The sequence below is a fragment of the Henckelia pumila genome, chromosome 2 (assembly GCF_033568475.1).
Source record: "Henckelia pumila isolate YLH828 chromosome 2, ASM3356847v2, whole genome shotgun sequence".
Classification (NCBI taxonomy): Eukaryota; Viridiplantae; Streptophyta; class Magnoliopsida; order Lamiales; family Gesneriaceae; genus Henckelia; species Henckelia pumila.
The window spans coordinates 123,372,156-123,393,179 of record NC_133121.1 but is presented as its reverse complement, the minus strand read 5'-3'; positions in this window follow the sequence as shown (position 1 = coordinate 123,393,179).

Below are 21,024 nucleotides of genomic sequence, written 5' to 3'. Positions count from 1 at the left end.
GAAAAATGCTCGATCCTCAATGTTCAAAATTATTGGTAAAGAAACCACCAAAACTCAAGCAGCGGTGTATCTTCAAAAATCAAAATATCAGTGGATTAGTGCATATTCTTTCTTGAATGATGATAAAATGCACAAAAGGATCATTTATAAGGAAACAGAATAATCTACTGAACTATATGGTATTTTCAAACAAAGACAACTTTTTTTTGTACATATGTCGTGATAGGTTGAAGCAAGCTATCCAACTATCGTGAAGCCCTTTCCTTCTTTTCTTTGTTTCATCGGATATTTCCCACAAATTCACAGAGAAATCTCACAATCTTCTACCAACTCATGTAAATTTTAACAGCAGCTCACACCAGATCTGGAAATTTTACATTTCAAACTGGCTACCATGATTTAGTAAGCAATTTTATGATCCGCTAGCGAGAGAACTATAAGAGAACTTCAAGGTCGAATACCTTTTCGCATATTCAGCTCAAAATATATAAATCAACTTTGAACCCACGCAACAAAAACATTTGATGAAATTACCTTAGTGAAGAACATAAACTATTCCGTAAATCAGACCATGGAAACAATAAATTCCTTCCACTACAACACCTTAAATCTCTATAAACTTAATGTTCAACAATGTCATTATATTCCCCAGATCTCACCAGACATTCTAATCAAAAACCACCAAAATATTTATGAAAACAGCAAAACAGAACATGCAAAATCATACAGTTCATCGCAACAAATGAATTCAGGCGTGAGCCATCGCTCGCCAATATTCACGATAGAAGAAAAAAAGCGAAAAGCGACTTACGAATAAAACTCGAATGATCGATAGCAGCTGAATCGCAATCCTCTGATGCCTATCGCATAGATTTCATCGTACTTGTCTCACGAAGAATCAAAAATCATGCAATGCACGACCAAAAATCTCGGGGAAAATGAGTTTTCTCCAAAAATACATAATCCCCCTAAAAAAATTGCCGCAACCGAGATCCAATCCAAAGATCTTGTACAAAGTATGGAGATGTGTATATATAGCGTATACTCAGTAAGAAAATGTCGTTATTTTTCCCAAAAGAACCAGTAGCAGCAATGGAAAGAAAATGGACAATGGCAGGCATGATTGCTATGCATTTCCACGTCTTTCCTCCAAAGTTGCAACTAAAGTACCTGCTTACATATGATCATTTTTGTTTGTTGTTTTTTTCTTCAACTTAGTAGGTGGAGGAGTATTTAAAGTGGAATTAGATTAGACGAACCGTATTTATTTTTTCATTTTTTATTCAACCTACAAATTAGTCACCTTAGATTTTATGTTGTAAGAATCTGAGTAAGAATCATAAAATAGTGGAATGAAAGATGCGATTAATTTAAATATATATCATAATCCGACGAACTATTCCTTTGGCAAAGTAGAAATTTGGTCAATAAAATAAGGTAAAATTAGCAGAGTAATGTTTTTATTACATTTTCTGAGTGGAAGAAAAATATTTTTAATAATAAATGATAGTGTATACATAGTGTGGGGCATTGATGATTTAATTCGATGAAGTGTTAAAAAATACCTCATTATGTATTTTGAAATATGTTGGGTAAAACTGCACTATTATATTTGACAGAAGATAAAGCAAAAGAACAAGAAGGAAAACAATAGATTTATTAAAATTAAACTTTAAAATAGCAAAATGATATTTTATGAAAAATTCAAAAATAGGCAAAACAGATAGATATTTACAAAAGTCAGTCATACATTGCAGTGAAGATTCTTCTTTCAGTTATTCAAAATGCAACTAAGAACGATATAGCAAACAAAAGGAAAATATCAAACTGAACGAAAAAAATGAAATAAACGAAAATATCATAGGTTGAAACTAAGTTCAAAGAAATTGGTTGATCCTTGCTTTAATTTTCATAATATACTGATGGGGTTGTTTCAAACTTAGGGAGATAGCGCTTACCCTTGGGTGATATATTCGTTGATGTTGTACTTTTGAACGGACAAAAACTTGAAGCTGAGAAAATGAGGGAAGGAAAATTTTAGTTAGCATAAACTAAAGTATGTGCAAATATATACAAGTTTATTTCTATACTTATACTTTCATTTAAGAAAAATGAGAAAATGTAATTAGGTAAGTTTTTTATATTTTTGTTTCTTTGAATTATGATTTTTTTCTGTATTTGAAAAGAATACTTATAAGAAATTGCTTACCAAAAAAGTAGTGGAACTGTAATATGATACGTTTCTCAGTGTTCTTTATGATGTTTGAAGCTTTTTTGTGTTGTCATTTCTTTACAGTCCAAGTCTCTTTTTCCGGTTGAACTTGTTTGACATTGAACTGGATTTGTTGCGGCTTGTTTCTCTTCTATCTTAGAAGTGCTTTCTTGAGATTCAACCATTGGCAAGTCTGTCAGCAAATTTCTATCAAGTTGTGCAGAAGAACTTGGTTCTTTAGAGGTGTGCACTGTTGGTGACGATTCATGTTGTTGAAGGCATTTTACGATGGTATTTCTTACAAAAGTTTTCCCTCTACTTTCATTCCTAGATGTTCTGATTTGAAAAAGAAATTGTAAATCTTTGAGTTTTTCGTTGATCATACAAGGGTTCAAATCTTCTTCCTGTGAGAGACGAGAGGAATAAAATTTAGAAGTCAATGGAAATTTTTTAGCTACATTAATTAGTTTTAAGCTAATATACCTCATGTTTTGCTTCAATTATTTTTTCAACTGATGCTCCTAATAATATTTCTGCTTCTTCATTTTCTAAATAGGCAGGCAAATTTCCTGTTCCATCAAATAAATCTACCTGGAAACGTAACCTGCACACATATGTTAAGTAATGGCTTAGCTTTAAAATAAATTATGAAAAATATTTGGACATTGTAACTGTCGTGGTTCAACTTTCCAAGCTATTTAAATAACTTACAGTGGTTTTGGGCTCGGGAAGTTGCTACCACAATATAGACATGTGAATTCATATCCATATACAGCTCCACAAGGTCTTGAACAATCTGGGCAGGCTAAAACGTATAGACAATGTTGTGGCTCTGAGACTTTTAGTGTAGCTTTCACCCAAAAAGATTTTAACTGCAAGTGAGAATGTAGTTAAGTTAATATTTGTTTATGAGATTTAAGTAAACAAAAACTAAATTGTTAATGAAAATTACCGTTTCAGTCACACTTAGGATTTGACTTATCTTTCGAATTTTGGAGTCTGCTGGCTGATCTATACTTTGGTATGATTTTTCATATAACTTCCGAGAGACGACATTTTCTATATAGTCTTTGTTGTCTTTAATCCTAGATATTAGTTTAAATATTAGTTAATTCAATTCTTGTCATAATACAATGCAGATAAACTAAAACAGAAATAAATGATTAATACACGGGAATTATTGGAAAATGTAACACAATAAACCTAAGATGGTACGAAGACTATTTTTTGTAAGAAAAATAATTTGTAACAAACTTACATTTTTTAATTAGTATTGCAAAAAAAGTTAATGTTTAATTTATTCTGTTCTAGGTTCGAAATATTTTATGTGTTTTTCTTGACACATGAGTTTGAAAAAAAAAATATATTAAAGAAAAGTTACACAAGAAAGAGAATTAAATTTAAAGTAAAACATAATCAAAATTTGAGAAAATCAGTTGATATAATTTTCTACGTAAATTTGACAATACTATGACATAATTTATTTTTTTTGGAGATAAATTTTGACTGTGGGTAATGCAACATACAAGAAATATAGTTTGTGTAGAAACATTATATTCTGGGACATAGTTTTGTAATATTGTATAATTAAACAAAAAGTGCAATTAAACAGCAAGTGTAAAAAAAATGTTAATTAAAGCAATTAATTTTAAGCTATGCATGTAAGAGATTATTTGAAAGATAAAGAAAATTTTCTCATAAAGCTTTGAAATGACATTAGTTATAGGTTTTGACTTACCATAGTTTTAGGTGTGCGGCTTGTGCTATGGGAGGGTCAAAAAGAAATGTACTGTTTGGCATTGTTCCGACGGATAACCCTATTTTGATTAATTTTAATGAGTAAAAGCAGTCATAATGGGTCTAATATACTGAAATGAATATTATTTTCTTTGGCTTGTGAAACTAGGAAAAGATTAATTTATCATAAAAGGTGTTGACCGACAGTCTGATCCCCAAAATCACTGGTATTTTGTGTACTTTTTCAGACAAGCGAGGACCTTCGTTTTGCAAAAACTCTTCCCACAATGTCAACAGCATAGGACAATGCCTGCATGTTTGATAAATATGGAATCTTGAATACAATAAAACTTGGTAAGAAATTTGTAACTACATCAAATGATGTTAATTTGTTTGAAGGTAAGAGTGGTTTACTCTTCATTAACAATAACAAAGTCCTGCAAATTTTTTTTGGTTCTTTGCATGAACTGTGGTGGAAACACATGTATTACAGCACAAAGTAAGTATGGAAATAGGAAATTTAGATAAATTAAATTAGCAACATATGTCATAATATAAGTAAACAAAAACAGAAAATGTGGAGAAAAACTTAGCTGATCTGTTTGCTTGCGACATCTGCAAATTCAGAGCATTGTGCAAAACGTGTAAGCTTGTAAATGTCAGTAATTGGGAGCTGCTCCTGTTGGCTACAAAGCTTGATGTAAGTGCTTCTATTAAGCACCATTTGATACTCTGAAGCAGCCAAAATTGGTGTGTTCCCGGCTATTTGTCTAATTTTTGCATTTTCCATGAAGTATGTTCTATACAAGTCAAGTAACTTGTCTAATTGTTCAAGATCTTGGTCACAAATAATACTCTGCATTCTTCCATTTTGTTTTAACAAAAGATAGATATAAAGTCTGTTGGTGCAACAACAGATATATTTAACTGAGTAGATATTACCTCTTTATCAACAAATATAAGTTTCATATGTCTACCCCATCTTGTGTTTCGTATTGGAGTTTTATCTGCAACTAATACTTTCACGAACCAGTTGTGAGAATTAGGATTGAGCTGTCCAAGTGTGGTGTATTTTTCTTCCATCGAGCTTATGGGGGAGAAAAGACAGAAACAGTTTGTTATTTTTGAGATATTTATGAACAAAATTTTGGGAGCAAATAATCATATATAACTATTGATTAAAATAAATGTTTGCTAATAAGAAATATTATGTGCAGTTTTGAAATGTAAACATTGTAGTTGCCTATATTTTTTTTTTTGCAGAAATGTGAGGCAAAAAATTTTTAACTGTAGTTTTGAAACAACATTAAACAACTTTGCTGAAATTTGAGAACTGTAATTCAATCTTGATAGAGTTTATAGCAATTAAATGAGTATAAGAATTGAGAATTCATCGAATGAAAGATCAATCAGTAGGTTAGAAGTTATTTATCTCAAAGAGAGCTTGATGCCTGTAAAACATCATGGTACACAATGTTTTTTGTATAATTAGTACTCTGGATCAATGGTGTTGATGGTCTAATAAGCACCTTTAACTGATCCATAGTCTTTGCTCTTGACAATGCAACATAAAGTTGTCCGTGTGAGAAAACAGGTTCCTTTAAATAAACGCCAACAAAATCAAGAGTTTGACCTTGAGCTTTATTAATTGTCATTGAGAAGCATAATCGCACTGGAAATTGTTTTCTTTTGAATGGAATAGAAGAAAAATTTTCATAAGGAGTTTCTAGTGTGATACGAGGAATAAAGACCGTCTTTCCAGCATGTATACCAACTGATATTTCAGCGTAGATTACATTTGTGTTGAAACCATTACAAAGAAGCCGTGTGCCATTGCAAAGTCCTTCGGTTGGATTAATATTTTTGAGAAGTATGATTGGTGCATTTAATTTCAATGTTAGTTTATGTGGAGCAAGTCCTTAAGGAGTTAAAAAATGAAATAGTTCTTCTTGGTCAGGTATAATACAAGCACTTATGTTTTCGTCGCATGTGAGACCTCGGTTCTAAACATCAATTAAAGGAGTAATTAAAAAAATAAGCAAGCATTAAAAGGCAACATATTTTTTTTTTAAAACAAGGGCCCGCGCGGCCGCGCCTCATCAGGCGCGGGCGAGCACGTCGCCCTGGCTCATGCGCGGCCGCGCCCTTTCGAGGCGCGGGCGCGAATGACGCCCTGCCCAAAAAGGGGAGCAGGCGCGCGGGCGCGCGCTAGGATGCGCGGGCGCGCCTCCCTGGCTGCTCCGGTGCTAGAATCACCAAAAACAAGAACATCAAGCCATACAATACTCCGAAACATAAACATGCGTTACAAACTTGATTCCTCCATTTAAAACAGGATTTCTGGAGTTCAACAACCAAACCAAAGTCGAGAACATGCAACAACAATATAACGATGAAGTTCGATAACTAAACATGTTCTAATATAAACTAAATTGACATGATGGAATCGACTTCTAGACCGAATCTCACTTCTACATCTTTCCCTCGAAGTTAACCATGCCTCTTCTGACTTGTTCCTGACCCACCTGTTGCCAAGTACACATACAAAACAAAGCAACAGCCGGATAATCCGGTAAGAATACAATTCCCAGTAAAAGAGACAAAGCATGCATATCAAATAATATATCGAATGCGATATATAATATAACCAAACAAGAGTTCCAATAGCATATCAATAACTCCAAATCAATTGCATAAAGTGCAATGCATGTCTTTAAAACAAGGATTATCAAGTCTGGATAATCACAAGGTAAAAGTTCTCTTTTCTCAATTGGGATCCTGAGGACAAAATATCACCAACACACCGACTCTCCCGATCGAGGTGGACGGTGCATATTTTTCTCCTCTAGACTCTGGGCACATATAGAGAGTGTTTCTCGATAATTGGTAAAAATCTGCTAACCAATGTCACTCAACTATAGTCCACAGAACATCTAACTCTTCTGGGCTTCTCTTGCCTGCAAAACAAAGGTAATTGGCTCAATATGAATGCAATGCAAATCAAAACTCATTCAACTGATTTCAGTAAAACAAATAACATATAATTCGGGAAGCATGCAAGTATGTGATTTTTCCTAGGACACTCGAATCATTCCGGATTCGAGTTAATCGTCCTATTCCATTCCAAAGTCGTCTTTTACCTCTTCTTTGATTGACGTAGCTGAAATTCGGACAAGCTACAAGCACAAAAGGCTCAATCAAACATCATTCGATTCAAGTTAAATAATAAAGTAACCTCGATATCAAACCTCGATCAATTCGTCAACGATTCGAATTCTGTAATTTCTGGACTGCAAAATCTGCAACTGAATCTGAAAGGAGATATAAAAGAATTCCAATGTCAATCCATCCAAATCAACCATTCAAACTCAATTCCAACTCCTAAATCCAAAATCTCATCAATATAACGATTGATATTCCAAAACTCAAACTGGCGGCATAACGGCTATAACTGGTTAAACCGGAAATACAGACAGTATAATATCAATCCAATAAACTCAAATCCACCATCAAACAACCAAAAATAGCTCAAACCCAACAAATCTACCAAAACCCAAATTTCGAATAATCGACCGGAAATCGAAATCACAAAGCTTGGAATGGGTTTGGGGCGTCGTCTATAGAGGAGAGAGGCGAGGGAGAGGGAAGAAGAAGGAGAAGGAATGGAGAAGAAAAGTCAAAAGCCCATTAAATATCTAACAATCTCCATTTTTGCATTTTAACCCCTGAAAAATCCGAAATTTGCAAAAAGGATCATGATCAAAATCAAGTCGGCTCTTGAACTCTGACATCTCCGATTAACTCAATTAAGCTCAATTAAGATAAATTCGGGGCGTTACATCGCAGCTATAATAAGTGGTTTCTTCTCCGGGAAATTTAGTAATCAATACATCATTAATGTCGTTGACAAACTCGTTTCTTGTGGTGAGTATTGCTCGTTTAACAAATAATGAGAAATCTAAATTAACATTGGCAATATTTGGGAACACTGTATCTATTAATATATTTAAATATGTAGCTTCATCTGTAAATGGGATGTTTGCTTCAGGTGGAATTAAGATTTCATCATTCTCGTTTGTTTCCTCAACACCGTCCCCAATTTTTAATAAATAAGAAGAAAATTTTGGATCAAGTAATGCTCGCATGTTTTGCTTTAGTTTTAATTTCTCAAAATGATTCCATAAAGGTGACATAACAATTGACGAATCTATTATATCATCCTTATTAGTTTTAAGAATCACTGGTAATGTTTGGCGAAAATCTCCACCAAGGCAATAATTTTACCACCGAATATTGTTTGTGTATTCATTATGTCTCTTAATATTTCATAGAATTTTTCAATAATACTGCGTTTAGCCATTATATCCTCATCCCAAATTATTAATTTTGATATCTTTATTAAATGAGCAATTGTGCTTTGTTTACTTATGTTACAAGGCTTGGAATTATTTTCGTCCAAAGGAATTTTAAATCGTGAGTGGGAAGTGCGTCCTCCTGGAAACAGAGATGCTGCGACACCTGAAGTTGCTGTAGCAAGAGCAATGTGACCAGCAGAACGAATTGTGGCAAGAATAGCTTTATATAAGAATGTTTTTCCAGTACCACCAGGACCGTCCACAAAGAATACTCGTGACAAATTATTATTAATTAACACAATATAAAATCTGGTTGTAAGCATATTTTTGTTCTTTATTTAATTGCTCAACAACAATTAGATCTTCATAAGGTATATTTATATCTTTTCAGTTTGTAATTATTTTGTCAAATTATCATCAAAACTTAGAAGTACATTATCGGTTACTGAGAAGAAATCTTCTAATCTTTTGCCCATTGAGTATAGATAATACGCAATGTTATTTAGTACTTTATGTTTAATTGCGTAAGGATTGAGAGATTTATTTTGTTCGAAATCTTGTGATAAGAACTTTTCATACTTCAACCATAATTGTTTGGGATTTTTTGGGTCACAATAAACGAGGGCAGTAGCAAACAATTGTCGTAAAGCAATAGCCATTAGATAGGAAGTTGCCTCTTCCATACAGTTGTCAATAGTATTATCATCCTCCATTAATCCTAATATTTGCGCTGCTTCTCTAAATGTAGCATAAGTTTTTCCATTGACTGTTCGTAAATCTTTGAATGAAGTAGGCTTTCGAATGTGCATAAGTAACAACTTTACATAAAACTTTTCGTCGTCTGTTGGATGACAGCTAAAAATTCTAGATATAACTTCATTTCTTTTACGTGGCTCCCATTTCTTTATATCCTTGTGCCAAGTAAAGTATTCTGGAAACTCAACATATAAACAAGCAAGCTTTTTAGCATAGTCATTATATTTATTCATGTGGAAAAATTGTGTTAACATAGTTTTTTTAAGCATAGGATTATTCGCAATAGTAGATAATGATTGGGTGGCAGTAAAAGTTACCAATTGTTGGCCTTCTAAATGAATTGGTAAACATATTACAGATGGATGAACATGATGAAGATCAAAACCAAAAATTCGCCAAATTGCTTCAGGAGGTGAAATTCATCTTGCACTTTGGAAATTTTTTATTTCGTCAACCAATAAGTGTTTTTCATCATTAGCTAATGTGTAGAAAATCCTATCGTGTCCTTTGTAAATATATTTGTATATATATTTTATGGCTTGAATAGTTGAACATATTTCAACGTTGATGTGACAATTAAACTTAGCAAGAAGATATGGATTATATGGAACAACCCAATGATTATCAAGTTGTGAGCCTCTAATAGTGAGTATATGGTTATCATTTCGACGTCGATATATTGGATATGAATTTATACCAAACTTGGTATTTTTTGAGAAATCTTTAGGATAATTAAACTTACACGAGCCTTTTTTCATACAAGGACATGATGGATTAAGAGAACCACAAGGTCCATGTATCATATGCTTAACCACCAATGAAAATAAATATGGATGTGTTATTTGATCAGGTAATTCTGCACAAACAATTCTATCAAATGCTTCGGGGCAAAACATTTTCGATGCTTGGCTTAAAATCAGTAAAAAGTGAGCGTGTGGTAACCCTCTTTTTTGAAATTCTATAACATAAGTGTAAGCAATCACATGAACAAAAATGGAATTTTTAAATAAATCATTTTTCAAAACTTGAAGTTGCACGGAATATTCTAGCAATCAAATCAGGTCTTATGTATGAAAGACAACACGATTTCAACGAATCGCACCTCAATTCGATAACAAAAGAATTCAATAATGTTGTCCCGATCTTTTAAAACAAGTAAGTTTTGGGATATCCACCTCTAGTTGAACCCATAACTAGCAACATATATTCACGAAAAGAAAAATAATTAATAATTCAATTAGACATTCAAAAAAACCTGTCTTTGACAACCCAAGTGAAAAATCAATTGACAAACAATTAATCACAACGGAACCTTTAAAGGAACCTGTCTCTGACAATCCATGAAGCTAATCAATTGACAAACGCGACAAAGTGTTTAGACTTTGATAAGTTTGATTTGATACACAAAGCAAAGCTTTGTCATAATTCTAGAAAGAATTATAATTGATAAAAATCAATTTCCATAATTTACAATCTTCTATTCAATAATGATTGTATATGTTGTATTTATAATACAACTACAAAATAATAAAAAGATAAATAAAAATAATACAAAAGATATCAAAAGATATGATCTAAAAGTTTTCTAATAGACTTATAATACTCAAAATAATCAAAAATACTCAAAATAATAAAATAACACACAAAAATCCAAAAACACACACTAGACGCCGAGTGTGTGTAAATCCCGTACCGGCGCCTAGGCGCTTGAAACTGGAGCCTAGGCTCTGAAGCTGTCCGAATTGTGCATTATTATTGCAAAAATCATAACTCGAAATATAGCCGTCGGATCAAGCTGAAATTTTAACCGTAGCTTCATAACATCATAAACTACATTTTGGACAGTGAAGATTGGATTTAGATCTCTCTAGAATCTTCATAAATTTTTAGTACTCCACCACGAAATCCATGCTTTCCAACTTGGCTTCTTTGCTCCCCAACTTGATTGTCATAGATCCCAATTCCTTCTAATCTCGATGGAAAATTATGAAAAAAATCTTGAAATAATAGGAATCTTCGATATCTTTTTAGATTCATATCAGACTCCTCTTTTTCAAAAAGATTTGTCCTCAAATCTTGCCCTTTACCTGCAAGAAATTTAGCCACAAGTTTTCTCGTTTCTTCTCTCCTATTTTTTTTTCACCACTTTTTTTTCTCACTGATGTGAATCTTATGTATGAAAGGCAACACGATTACAACGAATCGCACCTCAATTCGATAACAAAAAAAACAACGATTTTTCCCTATCTTTGAAACAAGTTTGCAAAATCCACCTCTAGTTGAACCCGTAACTAGCAATAGATAATTGCGAAATAAACAATCGATCACAACGGGACCTTCAAAGGAACCTGTCTTTGACAACCCACGAAGATAATCAATCGAAAAACACCACAAAGTTGTTAAACTTTGATAAGTTTGATTTTGACAAAGCAGAAGCTTCAATAAAATTCTAGAGAGAATTTTAGACTGATAAAAATTAATAATATGAACTATGTTATTCAATAATGAATGTCATTGTTGTATTTATAATACAACTACAAAATAATAAAAGATATCGTAAAATAATTCAAAATATATCTAAAGATATCAAAGATATCTCCTAGAAGTTTCCTAGTATGCTTAAAAGACTCAAAAATAGGAATAATATCACCAAAATAATAAAATCCACCGAAACACACATAAACATGCCGCACTGTGTGTGTGCACGGACCCTGGAAGGTGGTCCGGATTAAGGTCCGTGTGCCCACAGCGATTCGAGCTAAAAATTGACCTTGACGAGCTTCAGGTGCACGGACCCCGTGCCTAGGTCCGTGTCTGTGGGTTCCAAACTGAGCGCATTCCTTGTAAAATTCATATCTCGAGTTCTAGCCGTCGGATCGACCTAAAATTTTAACCGTAGCTTCATAATATTCTAAATTACATTTTGGACGGTGAAGATTGGATTTGGATGTCCCTAAGCTTCCAAATAATTTCAGTCCTCCCACTTGAGCTCCATGCATTCCAATTTGGCTCCCATGCTCTCCAACTTGATTCCCATGAATTCCAAATCCTTCAACTCTCGACTGTAAATCACGGAGCAAATCTTGGAACAATATGAATCTTTGAGCGCCTTCTAGATTCATATCAGACTCCCCTTCTTCAAAAAAATTTGTCCTCAAATCTTGCCCCTTACCTACAAAATTCAAACAAGATTTAGAAACTTTAAGACTAATTTCCACATGTACTAGTATACATTGCTCACTCAAAACTATATCAAATAACACAAAATTCTTCATGCTTAAACTAAATACCCTATAACCACTAACACATATAAACATAATTAAAATTCCATTTAGCAAGACAAAGATCAAATTCCTCCCCTTCTTAGACCTAGTTAACCCCAACACAAAGTTCATAGTTAAGTACAACCATTGCTTTCTAGGAATAAGAAACAATTTGCATGTAATATGTCACTCACAATTCCACTCGATATATCTCTTCATGCGTAACCATAACAAATATTCATCCATTAGACTCATTCTTTTGGAACTCTCAAAATTACACTTCAACCTCAACACACATGTCCATTCATCAATTAAATCATGCAATGACGAACATATAAAGAAAAACTTATTTTCTTTAAACAAATATTTGCTCACATAAAATTTATCATGAATATTGCACAAGTACTTTTCAAACACATCCTCAAAATCATTAACTCATTCATGCAATTTATTAACATTTTCAAACCATAAGCACCTCGTAATCAAAAGAGATAAGAACTCATACCTTTGTGATAGTGTAGTAACTACCACATATTTCTTACCTCGTTGGTACGTGATCAGCGCTTCACCAACAACTCTAAATCCGTGAGAACTTACACCAAAATCAAAAAGTTCTCTTGCACGAAATACACTCAACTTTCTATCATGCTCACGAATAAAAAACTTCATATCCAACATGATTAACACAACTCTATAATGTTCAACATGCACTTTAAAAATTTTGCTATATACTAAGATAAAATCAAAGTATATCACAACAAAGTTACCCATAGATGCATGCAAAACACAACCCATCAATCCCATGAAAGTATTACGCACATTAGCTAGCTCAAAAGTTAATACTAGCCACTCAAGCAAATATGACTTTCCACCTATGCTATTCATGCAACACTCGCACACAACAACATAAACCAAATCACTCAATCTCATAACATACAACGATTCAAACACCTTGAGATCAAAAAGTGACTTCAACAAATCAATATGATCCAAATCAATCACTCTTGTAGTATGCAAAATTTCAAGAGACTTAAAATCACAATTTGAAATTAAAGCATATTTCATAGATATCATAGTCACAAATCTCTCAACAAAATCATTAAATCCCAACAATTGAGAATTGAGATCATACCTTTGAAAGTAGACATTTGATTGGTATCCAACATTTAAAGTTAAATCATACCTCTCGAATGGAACAACTCTCAAATATCTAACCTCACTTTGTGTGTGACCAACTTTACATGGATATAACATGTTGTATCTTCTTTGCTTACTCATCCCAACATCATTAACAACCTGCAAAGAAGAAATAATACTGCTCGGGATTGAACCGGTTATTTCATCACAATGAGATAAAACCTCTTTGTACATAAGTACTTTAAAGATCTTATTCAATTGCACAAATTTTCCAACCTCACAATTTTGGACCATAATATTTTCTTTTTTTATTGGTCTCTTTCCTCTCTTTTTTTTCCTCTCTTTTTTTACCTCAAAGGTCATCTCACTCTTTTGAACTCTCTTTCTTTCGGCCTCAATTATATCTTTTTCTTTTACTTTTTTCATGAATATCTTACTTTTTTCATCACTCTTTTTTTCAGCCATATCACTCAATTTTTCAAATTCCAATTGATACTCAAGAAGTTCTTTTGGACTCAATTGAATAGAAAGATTACAAGACTCATCCAACAACAAATTACTAGTCCCACTATGAACATCAATAGGACTCTCTTCTACCACAAAAATATTAGATGACTCTTCAACACCTACAATGCTATCAACCACACCATGTATAATAGAAGGTTTTTCATCAAGCCATTCACCTTCCACCGCACAAATTTCAACAATCACTTCTTCAATTAATGAAGTTTTATCAACATCAATTTTCTCAATCTCAACTTCAACTTCACATTTAGATTCAACCTTCACTACAACATTAGATTCAAGCTCTACACGAGAATCCGACACTTTCATCATAGCTTCCTTAAAACATTGGCTCATATCATGCGTATCTTTTCTATGACACCATAAGCATGCAATATCAAAGGTACTAGAATTTGAAAGTTTAGATGTACCTTGATGTTCACGTTTGGAAACTACACGTTTCTTCTCATTAGAAGCAAAACGTGTCCGCATAGCTCTCTTCAACTCATCCCATGTAGAAATAGGATCCATTCCATGTCTTTTCCTATTCACCACAACTTTATCCCACCAAGTGCAAGCATAGTCGGTAAACTCTTGTAAAACAAGTTTAAACTTCCTAGCTTCAGAAAAATCACGACCTTCAAATATATTATCTACTCTTTTATCCCAATTCAAGTACGGTTCCGAATCCGAATATCCATCAAATGACGGAATTTTATTTTTCTTAAACATATCCAAATAATAATTAAAATCTTTACACATCAATTTTTCTCTCTCTCCTACTCCCATAATCAAACCTCCTTTCACTCTCCCTATACCCATTGAATTTTCTTTCAAATATTGTACCTGCAAGAAAAAGGTTAGTAATAAAATATCCTCACCCAAATTCTCACTAGTCACTCCAAAGAAAATCACTCAATACTCTTTTTTTTTCCTTATGCTTTGTGATTTTAAATATCAAACTCACAAGTTCAAAACTTGTAAACACTTGCCAATCGACTCACGTAGATTGCACAAAAACAAAAAAATGACTTTATGAATATTGAAATAAATTTGGCACCCAAGACTCACAAGACACAAGAAATTTTGACAAGAAGTTATTTTGCTTTCTTTTTTTTTTTGACAATTTCGGTCTCTTTTTTTTTTGTTTTTTACCGAATATTTTGTTTTTTCGAATTTTCTCTTTTTTTTTTGAATTTATAACTTGTAGCACAAGACACAAGACTTGGATAACAAGTTTGAAAGAATGACATAGAAATTTGAGATGATATAGATGAAGAACGAAGAACAAGGAAAGATGAACGAAGAACGAAGAAAAAATATAGATTAAAGAAGGATACGACTTACTTGAATCAAAACCTTGAGCTTTGATACCAAATGATGTGAATTTTATGTATGAAAGGCAACACGATTACAACGAATCGCACCTCAATTCGATAACAAAAGAAACAATGATTTTTCCCTATCTTTGAAACAAGTAAGTTTGCAAAATCCACCTCTAGTTGAACCCGTAACTAGCAATAGATAATTGCGGAATAAAAAATCAATTACAACGGGACCTTCAAAGGAACCTGTCTTTGACAACCCACGAAGATAATCAATCAACAAACGCCACAAAGTTGTTAAACTTTGATAAGTTTGATTTTGACAAAGCATAAGCTTCAATAAAATTCTAGAGAGAATTTTAGACTGATAAAAATCAATAATAAGAACTATGCTATTCAATAATGAATGTCATTGTTATATTTATAATACAACTACAAAATAATAAAAGATATCGTAAAATAATTCAAAATATATCTAAAGATATTAAAGATATCTCCTAGAAGTTTCCTAGTATGCTTAAAAGACTCAAAAATAGGAATAATATCACCAAAATAATAAAATCCACCGAAACACACACAAACACGCCGCACTGTGTGTGTGCACGGACCCTGGAAGGTGGTCCGGATTAAGGTCCGTGTGCCCACGGCGATTCGAGCTAAAAATTGACCTTGACGAGCTTCAGGTGCACGGACCCCGTGCCTAGGTCCGTGTCTATGGGTTCCAAACTGAACGTATTCTTAGTAAAATTCATATCTCGAGTTCTAGCCGTCGGATCGACCTGAAATTTTAACCGTAGCTTCATAACATCCTAAACTACATTTTGGATGGTGGAGATTGGATTTGGATGTCCCTAAACCTTCCAAATAATTTCAGTCCTCCTACTTGAGCTCCATGCATTCCAATTTGGCTCCCATGCTCTCCAACTTGATTCCCATGAATTCCAAATCCTTCAACTCTCGACTGTAAATCACGGAGCAAATCTTGAAACAATATGAATCTTTGAGCGCCTTCTAGATTCATATCACTCACCAATTTCGAAACCCCACTCTTTTTTTTCTGAATTTTTGAATTTTTTTGTTTTTTTTTAATTTATAACTTGTAACACAAGACACGAGACTTGGATAACAAGTTTGAAAGAAACGACACAAAAATTTGACGAAGGAAAGATTCCACTGAAGAACGAAGAACAATGAACGAAGAACACGAAGAACGGATAAGAAGAACAAAGAATAGATAAGAAGAACAAATAGAAAGATACGACTTACTTGAATCAATAGAACCTTAAGCTTTGTTACCAAATGATGTGAATCTTATGTATGAAAGGCAACACGATTACAACGAATCGCACCTCAATTCGATAACAAAAGAATTCAATAATGTTGTCCCGATCTTTTGAAACAAGTAAGTTTTCGGATATCCACCTCTAGTTGAACCCGTAACTAGCAACAGATATTCACGAAAATAAAAACAATTAATAATTCAATTAGACCTTCAAAAGAACCTGTCTTTGACAACCCAAGTGAAAAATCAATTGACAAACAATTAATCACAACGGAATCTTCAGAGGAACCTGTCTCTGACAATCCACGAAGCTAATCAATTGACAAGCGCCACAAAGTGTTTAGACTTTGATAAGTTTGATTTGATACACAAAGCAAAGCTTTGTCATAATTCTAGAAAGAATTATAATTGATAAAAATCAATTTCCATAATTTACAATCTTCTATTCATTAATGATTGTATATGTTGTATTTATAATACAACTACAAAATAATAAAAGATAAATAAAAATAATACAAAAGATATCAAAAGATATGATCTAAAAGTTTCCTAATAGACTTATAATACTCAAAATAATCAAAAATACTCAAAATAATAAAATAATACACAAAAATCCAAAAACACACACTACACACTGAGTGTGTGTAAATCCCGTACCCGCGCCTAGGCGCTTGAAACTGGAGCCTAGGCTCTGAAGCTGTCCGAATTGTGCATTATTCTTGCAAAAATCATAACTCAAAATCTAGCCGTCGGATCAAGCTGAAATTTTAACCGTAGCTTCATAACATCGTAAAATATATTTTGGATGTTGAATATTGGATTTGGATCTCTCTAGAATCTTCATAAAATTTCAGTACTCCACCACGAACTCCATGCTTTCCAACTTGGCTTCTTTGCTCCCCAACTTGATTGTCATAGATCCCAATTCCTTCTAATCTCGATAGAAAATTATGAGAAAAATCTTGAAATAATAGAAATCTTCGATAGCTTTTTAGATTCATATCACATAAAGCTTTTATTTCTGGCCAATTTGGGTTTGAAGTTATTGTGAGAAAAATATCAGGTTTCCCGTAACGTTGTACTAAAGTGATAGCATCCATATATGTCTTACGCATATCTCTAAGTCCTCCAATGAATGAGGCAGATAATATCATACATTTACCAATGTCAGAACCCATTTCAAACCCTTGAGCCATACTATATAATAATCCACAGTATATTTCATTGCGTAAACGATGTTGTATGTCTTTAGTTCTGAAAAATTCTAGTCTTGATGTTTCAATTTTAATGTACATATCTATTACATATTGTTGTAAAAGTCTACCTGTATGTAGCAAGAAAGATTTATCGTTTTTACGTATCTGTAATTTGTAGCAATAATATTCACGACAAGACACGGTTGACCTTTGGTTTTCTGTCTTTTTGGAAGAGTTTGTAGTTGTGGAATCTTGGAGTAGCTCTTTTTTGTCTTTCATTCAATCTTTTAATATTTCGATGCCACCCGGATTCTTCATTTGGAAAAATAAGAGGATATTGCATAGGATCATAACAAGCAAAGTAATGTTTAATTATTTGAGGTTGGCTGTTTTTTGGATATATTTGTATGTGTTGACTTGAGTATTGGTAGCTTTCATCGTCTTCCAACCAAATTTCAGCAACTTGGGATACGGTAGGTTTGTTAAAAACACGTTGATCAACAATAGGGTCAGCTTGTAAAGCAATGTTATATTCGTTTAAGTTCTGAATTGTACTAAGACTTCGGAAGAAATTGCCGTATGGATTCATTTCTAAAATGTGAGTAATTTTTTGTACGAGAGTTTCTTGAAATTTAGAACTAATATACATTCTATTCAAGATCTCGTGTTCAGTGTCGAAAAAATACAACTGCATATTTTTAGGGTTATGATTGTCTGATGGTATTAGTTGATCCAAAAAATGATAAACTTGGCCTTGTACACGGAATGTGTAAATCCCAGCATTTCTTATAGCTAAAGATTTGTCACAATGTACACCCATTGATGTGAATGCAAACATATTATTGTAACTACGGACGTAGTTAATAAATTCTTTAGCATCCTGATCATTACCAAGATACAATTGAACTAAATCTGTAGGCATTTCAGTGTTTAGAAGGTTTACATCACCTAATGAGCAACAAAATGTAGGTGGTTCCAAGTAAACACGATATGCACCGCAATATTGACAGTTTGGAACATCAGGCAATAAATCTGGACTGCTGAATTTGCATGCTAATGGGTCCACATGAACATTTTGTTTGTCAACTGTATTTGAAATTAAAAGTTGTTTTTCTTTTTGTCGTCGATTGTTTTTAGCCGCTCTACGATCTTCTAAGCTATTATATTTTTGTTTTTGAGTTTTTGTTGACATGATGACAAACGTTCAGAAGTAAAAAGTGTCACAAGATAAGCTAGTTATTTTGCAACTTGTATATTATGCGAGTAAAAATTCAAGTATTGTGATTTTCTAAGACTAAAATATATATTTTTTACAGCTAAGTAAAATATACAAAAAACAAAAAGTTAACAGAATAGTACAAGATAGAGTTCAATGAATCTAAGTGACCCTACATATAATAATAATTGAAGCTATTGAGACTAAAGCTGTAAAGAAACAATTTTTAAATTTTTTTTTCAATTACAGTCCATTAAATATCTGTGAGAACATATATTATCAAACTACAGAAACCTAAATACCTATGTAGCAGGAAATATAGGGTACAATAAAATGTGCTAAATATGTTTGGTGGTATAGTTTTTTTTTTTAAGTTGGTAGGCAATTATAGATCAAAACATGTATCAGTCTACTTTAGTTAAATACGAAGCTGATAAAAGATGAAAAAATATATACAAAGCATTTAATCGTAGTTAAATTCAAGTAAAAGACTGAACCTGTACACCGGTCGAGTAGAAGAACTTGCCATTTCTTGCGTTAACCGATTTTCGATAAATGTTTTGCGTACAATTTTCAAGAACAAGTATTCCTAATACCAAAAAAAAAAAACCAGAAATATCATTATAAGAAATGATAAAGGTAATCTATAATTGGAAACTTGAGGTTAATAGTATTAGTAGTCAGATTTAAGCAATTTAATGAAACATAGGATACAAAATCAGTCCGCATGTCTTTATTTCGTAATCCCTTTAATTTCAGACTTCCGAAGTTACTAATCAAAGAGACAACTATGAAGTATCTATATTTTATCGTAATCTTAAATAACAAATCAGTTAATGGTTCGGTCTGTAACAGTCCTTTGATTTTAGATTGAGAAAATAAAAAGTGAAGACACCGTAAAATGGTAGCTGAATATTCCATATACATTTGTGGTTATATTGTATTTAAAAGCAACGTAAGTCACAGACAGAACAAGTAATCGAGAGTACCTTAATTAAGTTATAGGAAAATAACAGAAATGACAAACCAAAGTATTTGAAGTTAGAAAAACAGAGAGAAAAAAAGATACAAGAGAAATGACATAAACGAAGCTGTTCGAAGTCAGAAAACCCACCACTGAGCAGATCAGTATCGTAACCTGGAGAAAAAAAAAATTAGCCCTATGCGCAGTAAAAAAAATACAAGTAAATATAAACCAAGCGAATCAAAATCAAAAGACTTACAAGTGAGCAGATCCGTGTCGTAAACACAGTCGAAAAGCACAGCAGAGCAAATTGATGTCGTAACCTAAACAAGAAAATTTCGATGTAAGCGTAAAGAAGAGAACACAACTAAATAGAACACAACTAAATTCGTAAAACCAGAAGAAACCTAGCGTTTTCGAGGATGAGAACCCGACAGTGAGCAGATCGTGAAAAGCACAAGGAAAGGCGAAAAAGACAGTAAAGAACGAGAGATAAACGATGGAAGAATCGGAAGAAATTTGATGCGTACAACCGGTTGTTGCCTCACATCCCAACCAATAATATTGAACCATCTTTTTGTGTGCAGCGGTGGAGAAGACACGTGTATTTGTGCAAAGAGGAAAACTAAACGCGTGTATTCGGGGCAAACGGGAGACCGGGAGTAAACTGGCCCTCTTAACAATTAGCAGCCTTTCATATATATAGATATATTGTACAGACGTAAATGATGAGATACAATCCACCCAGCATTGATTACATAGATAAAATGTTGTTTTTATTGGTGAACAATATTTATTTATTTTTAACTTCAAAAAAAAAAAGATTTATGCATTTTTTTTTATATGATGCAATTCGTATCAACTATTTGCTTAAAAAGTTGTTGACTCAACATAGGGAAAGTTCTATGATCCAATGGAAAAATTTCACCCGATGGATCTGGGTTGTTCATGGGGGCCGGGCCTCATAAATAGAAGCCCGGGCCCCACATAATTATGTGGGGCTCGGGCTGTTTGAACGGTAAATGCTGCCGCTGTCAAACTGAAAAACTAGCCGATCTCTAGATTCTAGACTAAACC